Genomic DNA, 7,696 nt, shown 5'->3' on the forward strand with positions numbered 1-7,696 from the left:
TTGAAATTTGAGGAGGTAACAAATGTGATAATAATGAGTATTATGCATGTTATTCATATGGACTTCAGAAAAAGTCCAGGAAGTTCCACACGAAACTAGTAACAGGAATGGTGATATATGTAATCGGGGGAAAAGCTATTGGCTTGGCTAAGGAATTAATGAAATAGACGAAGATGAGTGATTAATAGGTATGTACTCAGTGGCAGAATGTCTGATGATGACCTTTGAGCTCGCCACTAAGTCTGTATAGCCAAGTCTTCTAATCTGGGTTGAAATCTCTATTTCTAACCCAGTTCAGATAAGAAGCAGTGCACATCTTTAAGTGAGATTTTAAGCCAGAGGTAGAGGCCATCTAGAAAGCAAGTAGAAGGCCAATGCAACCAAGGCTGTGAGATAAAAGTTGCAAAATGGAATGATAGAAATGGACAGTAGTCCAATCAAACCGTACCACGCAAAAGTTATTTTACACAAGGATTAGGGTATGAGTAGGCCACTTGGTCCCTTCAGGGTGCCCCTCACATTGCTGTGTACTGTCCATTGTGTGGGCAAAGACCAATAGAAGCTTTCCTAAAAATGTTAAATTGCAAGATTCAATTGTGTCCTGATAGTATTGGTGTGCAGATGGGTATTTTACGTTCTGCTTTGCTTTTTTTAATCCTCTTTATAACTATTCACCTTCTTGAAAGATCATTTTATAAAGCTGTTAGATTCCCCATAACCTTCAAAGGTCATCAGCAATATATATTGTATATCCAAGTAATCAAAGGTCATCAACCTGAAAAGTTAACTCTATCTCTCTACAAAGTTGCTGCCTGGCCTGCTGAATCTGTCCAGTTTACTGTTTTATTTCAGAATGTGATAGCATCTGCACCTATTATGCTTTGGTTTTCATCAGTCCTGGACTGAAACCCATGGATGCAGGTTATCCCATCCTGTCATGATATCAATGAGAATGGATGCAGACAGAAATAATAGCAGTTTTGCTTCTGCTGTGTCTTTTGTCCTTTTTATGACTTCTTCAACCCCTTGACACATCATTATTTTGTAATGAAAGCAAAATAGTGTGGATGCTGCAAATCTGGAATAACAGCAGAGAGTGCTGAAGAAACTCAGCGGGGTCTGGCATCATCTGTAGGGTGGGAAACGGGGTTAACCTTTTGATTCACTTTTCTTCATAACAGCCATTTTGTGTTTGTTCATGATTTTGTAAAGCTGGTGATGCCTCATAAGTCACTTCCATACATCGTCCAAGGCATTTTCTATAAAGTCTGATAGTTGATATAATTCTACTTTTATCTGCCATTTTCCTAGAGGAGGGCTTAATATTGCCCACATCAGCCATCTACCTGGACTATATCCATTTGCAAACCCCTTCAGTGTGATTTATTCATAAAGCAACATGGCCACTGCACATGAGTTGATGTGGCAAGTGAGATAACCAGGCCACAAGAGGTGTGTGCATTACTGCATTCTGTGCATGGTGACATTATCAGCCTTACAGTGGTCAGAAGGTTGGTGGGGGGGGTCAAGTAGATGTTTGGGTACTGGCTGGAGTAGGGGAAACAAAGTGGAGGATTGGGAATGGGGTTTGTTGTGGGGGAGGCTTGCAGTATGACTGACACGGGGAGGATGCGTGTAACGAGAGTAAGCCTCCTTTTCTCCGAGGAGTGATGGGAAAGCTGGGAGAAGATTGAGAGGATGCTGGGATGAAATAAAATTCTGTAGTGCGTGCAACTTTATTTCCTGGTCATTTGAGAATGAGAAATGTACGTTCTGCTCTTTGCACCTTCTAGAGCTGGTGTTCACAGGGCTCTCATCCTTAACCTTTAGATATTTTCTAATCAACCTGTCCAGAGATGTTAATACGCACCTTTGGAACAAATGGGACATGAACCTGGGACTCCTGCCTAGGGAATGGGGACACTCATTCTCACCCTTCAAGATTGACTGAGATATGGCTAATAGCTGAAAGCCAATGTCAGTACATTCTCTTCGATGAAAATGTTGATAATTGAAGCATGATCTAAAATCTCCACATACACATTACCCAGTTTCTCTTTTCCAAAAGATGTGTTTCCCTCTTTAATACGCAATTATTTACAACCTGACATTTACAAATCTTTACTGACTGCCTCCTTATGGCTTGTTCCTCTCTAAACATTCATTAATTTGATTCCATAAAAGTAATTATCAATCTGTAATTTCTTGCATTTTCATTTCCTATTTCTTGAAAGAGATGAAAAATTCTACCACTCTTCTGTCTTTTGCCATAACTTAATTTAAGCATAATTTTCCCCCAAAATTTTATATAGAAACATAGAAGATAGGAGCAGAAGTAGGCCACTCAATCCCTTGAGCCTGCAATATCATTAAATGATCACAGCAGACCATTGAGTTCAGTGCCCTAACGTAGGCCTACGCCTGCGTCCCTTGATAACTTTAGCCATAACAGCTATATCTGCCTCCTTGAAAACACAATGTTTAAACCTCAGCACCTTTGTGGTCATGAATTCCACTGGCTCACCACTTTCTGGGTGAAGAAATTTCTCCTCCTCTTGGTCCTAAAAAATTTATCCCTTATCCTTAAACAATGACCCTGGTTCTGACTCCCCCACCATTGGGAACATCTTAGCTGCACCTAACCTGTCTAAACCTGTTAGAATTTTCTAGGTATCTAGGAGTTCCCCTCTCGTGTTTCTAAAGCCAGTGAGTAAAATCCTAACTAACTCAATCTCTCATCATATGTCAGTCCTGCCATCCCACGAATGAATTTGGGAAACTTTCACTACACTCCTTCAAAAGCAAGAGCATCCTTCTTCAGATAAGGAGGCCAAAACTGCCCACACTGTTCCAGATGTGGTCTGAATAATGCACTGTATAATTGCAGCAAGATATCCATGTTCCTTTCGAATTCTCTTGCTATGAAGGCCAGCAAACAGTTTGCTTTCTTTAGTGCCTGCTGTATCTGCACGCTTGTTTTCAGCAACTGGAGCATGAGGACACCCTGGTCTCATTGAACATTCCCCTTTCTCAATTTACGGCCATTGAAATAATAATTTGCCTTCTGAATTTTGCTACCAAAGTGGATAACCTCACATTTATCCACATTATACTGCATATGCGATGCACTTGCCCGTTCACACCTTGTCCAATCACATTGTAACATCTCTGCATCCTCCGCACAACTTACCCTTCTGTCCAGCTTTGTGCTATCAGCACATTTTGAGATCTTAATGTCTCAGTCTTCACCCCACTCCCTTCAGTATTATAAATACATTTCAACAGGATCTAGTAGTATTTCTACATTTGACTGTGCTCTCTCTTTAGACACCATTTCCCAAGTAATTTGCATGCCTTCACCGCCAATTAAATACTTCTGAAATGCAGACTCTTGTCAGAAACTCAGCAGCTAATTCATACACAGCCCACAAACAACAAAGCTGTAATAACTGGATCATCTGTTTTCGTAAAGCTGGTTGTATGATAAATATTAGTCAATACCCGGGTGAATTCCACTGCTTCTCTTCAAATTGTACTGTGGGTTCTTCTGCATCTGCCTGACAAGACATAATCTTGTTGAATCTTTGCTTCATATCCCTACTGAAAAAGTACAACACACCTTCAGACCTGCACTGGTGGATCAAATAACATGCTTAGGTTTCTAAAATAAGTCTTGGAATGACAATCTCTGACTCTGGCCAATGATAGTTACTGGATCATCAAAGACAATGCAGATATAGCAAAAAACAAAAGAATATGCAGATCAGGTTGGTGGGGGTGTGGATAATTAAGTGGACCAAAAACAAATTTGTTTCCTGTGGAGGAGGAGAAAACCAATGTCAAATGCAAGCAAACATTCTGTATCTGACATGAGGTATAAGATTTTGATTAACAGCTCACAACAAGGATTTGGACCCCTCAGGAATAAAATCTATACGTGATTTTATCCTGTGAATTTGCACATCCAGCCTCCTGTTTGATTGTGGATTTTATAAAAAGCAGCAATCCTACCACCTACTGGACAGTGAGAAATTTTTTTTCCTATAAGTATATGTTTAAATAAAGGCTTTGCTTTACTCCATGAAATGATTTGGAGGTGCTGGTGTTGGGCTGGGGTAGACAAGTTCAGAAATTGCCCAGCACCAGGTTATAGTTTAAAGTTTTGGCAAAGATCTGTAGCTCAGGTTGTGGATGAGGTTGTTGACTTGCTCGCTGCGCTGGCTTGTTTTTGTTCAGACGTTTCATCACCATGCTCGGTGGCATCATCAGCAGAGCCTCTGATGAAGCAATGTTGTTCTACTCTGCCTGGAATTTATACTGTCCAGTCCATTATGGTGAATACTGTCATTTCCGGTTTTGATCCATGTGGGTTTATACATGGTGTCCAATTCTATATGTTTGTTGATTGAAGTATGAGTGGAGAACCATGCTTCCAGGAATTCCCATGCACGTCTATGTTTGGCTTGGGCAACTATGGTTACTTTGTCCCAGTTAAACTGATGGCCTTCGTTGTCTGAATGTACCGATATTAAGGAGAGTTCATCGTGCCGTTTTGCTGCTCACTGATGTTCGTGTATTCTGATGGCTCGTTTCCTTTTTTCCCCCTGAAGAAGGGCCCCGATCTGCAACATCAACTTTTCTCCTCCCCTGATGCTGCCTGGCCGGCTGTGTTCCGCCAGCTCCAAACTGTGTTATCTCTGACTCCAGTATCAGCAGTTCTTACTATCTCACACCTAACATGCATTGTCTAACCTAAAATGTCACCTCTTCTTTGGACTGATAAAACCTTTAGTTCTCTCAAGACAGTGACTTCAATGGAATTCCAGGATTTACATATACATATTAATCAATTAAAACTTTCGAACTGATAAAAGATTTAACAGCAGCTTAGGTTTGTTTAGTACATTCTCAACATGGTGTGACTGTTTGATCTGTTACTTATAAATTCTGTGTCTGAAAGTACCTCTCTCACTTACTTACACTTGATGCAGGAGTAAGACTCCGAAAGCTTGTGTTTTCAAATAAATCCGTTGGTCTATAACTTTTGATTTCTGACCTTACTCCATATAATGACATGAGATAAAGCTATCATTGCCTGATAGATTTTTTTTTAAACTTTGTTGACAGACCCCTACCAAGGGACAGAGGCAGGATTTACATGCAGTTGTTGATTAAAAATTCATTGTCTTTCCCTGTCATTCATTCCCTGTGATGAAACCTAACAGGAGAGGTTGACATGAAGCTTCACGTTTTTTTGCAAACACAAATTTCCCTGAGCATCAGCAGTGAGACTGTCATTAATTTAGAACAGAAAGAAATAGCCTTTATTGTCACGAGCACTCAAATGAGTGCAGTGAAAAGTTTGTAATGTCGCCAGTCGGGTGCCATCTCAGGTGCAGGGTACCTAGGTACAGATACTTTATGTGTTTGTTACAGAATTGAAAGAGTTAAAAATGTAGAGTATCACAGGAATTCAAAGTCCACAATAAAAATTAAAAAGCACTCTAATTTTAGTACTTTTCACTGAGTCCGCTGGGCTTTCAAACATGAGGTGTCGCTGCTTCCACACACCAGGCTCCAACCTGCGACTCGCTTCTGCAACTTGGACTGCCTCCCACTCCGGGCTTTGCCTGTGACTCACCTCCAAGATTCAGGTCCCTGGCCGGCCTGGGCTTGAACCCACTTCCTGTTCTGGTCTCTTCCCTGGGATTTGCCGTATGGACCTGTCTCCCAAGCTGGCACGGCCTCCACAGAAAACTGCAGCAAAGAGTAGAAAGAAAGAAAGGAAAAGAAACTAGCAAAGCAGAGGCACTCTGGCTGGAGTATCCTGCTCTGCTGCAATCTCTGTTTCGTCACTTCACCACAAAGTTAGTTTGTTGAAGGAATAAATTATATTAAACAAACTTTTACTTAAGGCACTCTCACTTACAGTGTGCAGTCCACAGCCAGCAGTGTGCAACCACTTGTATTTATACAGTTTACAAGAAGAATAAACTTTCCAAGGTGCTTTACAAGCCTTGTCAAACAAAATGTGACACCATGACACCAAGGAGGTGTTAGGGCAGGTGACCAAATATTTAGTCAAAGTGATATAGGTTTTCAGAAGTCAAAACAAAGTTGCTGGAAAAGCTCAGCACGTCTGGCAACATCTGTGGAGGAGAAAACAGAGTTAACGTTTCTGGTCCGGTGACCCTTCCTCAGAACTGGAGGTCTGTTTTCTCCTCCACAAATGCTGCCAGACCTGCTGAGCTTTTCCAGCAACTTTGTTTTGGTTCCTGATTTACAGCATCCGCAGTTCTTTTTATTCTTACTAGGTTTTCAGAAGCACCAGAAAGGACCGATGAGAGGAAAAAAGATGGATAGATTTTGGGAGGGCATCAGAAGTTAAAGGCCATGGCATGGCTACTAATGGTGGGGTGATTAATGTCAGAGGTGATGAAGACTGTGGAATTAGAGGTATCTCAGAGATTTAAATCACTGGAGAAGATTAAACATAGCAAAGTATGAGGCCATGGAGGGGTTTGAAAGGAGGGTTGATAAATTTTAAGGCAATGCATCATCTACCATTATACATTTTTATAAACATTTTATAAACAAAATGGCACAGATTGTTTGAGCTCTGAACACCCAAGAAACTATCAGCAAGAAAATGTTTGACACAAAATTCTTGGGTAACTATATGATTGATTCACCTTATTCTGCACAACTTCCTCTTGACATCTTCCCCTCCCCCTAGTCCTCCGACTCCCCCTAAATATCCTGCCGAGCTGACCGTCCCCCTACCTCAGGGTAATTGTCTCGACCATCACACACAAACCTCATCCAAACACCTTCTGTCCCACCGACTCAACGTGCACCCCCTCCCTCCCACAGCTAAACCTGACCTACTCCACCCACCCACCTGTCAAACTAGCTACCACCCTAACCCTGGATAATAAAATGTGAGGCTGGATGAACACAGCAGGCCAAGCAGCATCCCAGGAGCTCCTGGATGCTGCTTGGCCTGCTGTGTTCATCCAGCCTCACATTTTATTATCTTGGAATCTCCAGCATCTGCAGTTCCCATTATCTCTGATACTACTCTACCACCCTAACCCTTCTGTCTAGTAGCTTGTCAAAGGCAGTGGAGCCTTTAGACTGTGTCCATTGTGAAAGATCTTGCATCAGGTGTCAGGCCTGAAAAGTAAGTCATTGTGTCATACAGCACAGAAACAGACCATTTGGCCCAACCAATCTATGCCAAACATAACCCCAAATTAAACCAGTCCCACCTGCCTGCTCTTTGCCCAATATCCCTCCAAATCTTTCCTATTCATGAACTTATCCAAATGTCTTTTAAACACTATAATTGTCCTCATGTGCACCAATTCGTCAGGAAGTACATTCCACATGCAAACCACCTGTGTAAAATACTTGCCCCTTGTGTCTTCTTAAAATCTCTCTCCTCCCATCTTAAAAATGTGCCCCCTGGTTTTGAAATTCCCCATCCTCAGGAAAAAAAAGATCACCACCATTAACCCTATCTATACCCCACATAATCTTATAAACTCCTCTAAGGTCACATCTTAATCTCCTATGCTCCACTGGAAAAAAAAAGTCCCAGCCTATCCAGCCTTCCTTCATAACTCAAACCTTCCATTCCCAGCAACGTCCTGGTAAATCTCTTCTGAACCCTCTCCAGCTCCCTCCTCTTCTA

Source organism: Stegostoma tigrinum, chromosome 20 (genome assembly GCF_030684315.1).
Source record: "Stegostoma tigrinum isolate sSteTig4 chromosome 20, sSteTig4.hap1, whole genome shotgun sequence".
NCBI classification, from domain to species: Eukaryota; Metazoa; Chordata; class Chondrichthyes; order Orectolobiformes; family Stegostomatidae; genus Stegostoma; species Stegostoma tigrinum.